A 471-nucleotide genomic window follows, 5' to 3' on the forward strand; every position below is an offset into this window, starting at 1 on the left:
ACCCCACAGGTTAAGGGGCAGCCCTGGTATGATGTAAGGCTTAACTTGGCCTGTATTTCCTTCCTCATCCTTCCAAGTAAGGATCTTAGAACTCTGCTTAGGGTGGGAGGTCTGGCCTATTCCTTTTAGATGAGTCATGGAAACCGTGCATGGCCACTCCTTAGGCCAGTGTCGCTCAGAGATAATTGTAGCATTGGCCCCAGTATCAATGAGTCCCCTAAAGGGCTTATCATCTAGCCACAGGGTGAGCATAGGCCTATCTTCAGTAACTTGTTGTGCCCAATATATCTCTGAAGGCCCAGGAGGCCCGGGGGGGTACTAGAATGGGCATCTGTATTGGCAGGGAGTAGTAGGAGGTATGCAATCCAGTCCCCCTGATTAATTTTTATGGGCCCAAGAGTGGAGAGGGCTAAAAGTGCAAGTTGTCCAGTGAAGCTATTATCTATTATTCCCGGGGCTATTTGGAGACCT

This window comes from Nannospalax galili, unplaced genomic scaffold (assembly GCF_000622305.1).
Source record: "Nannospalax galili isolate Female #2095 unplaced genomic scaffold, S.galili_v1.0 scaffold358, whole genome shotgun sequence".
Classification (NCBI taxonomy): Eukaryota; Metazoa; Chordata; class Mammalia; order Rodentia; family Spalacidae; genus Nannospalax; species Nannospalax galili.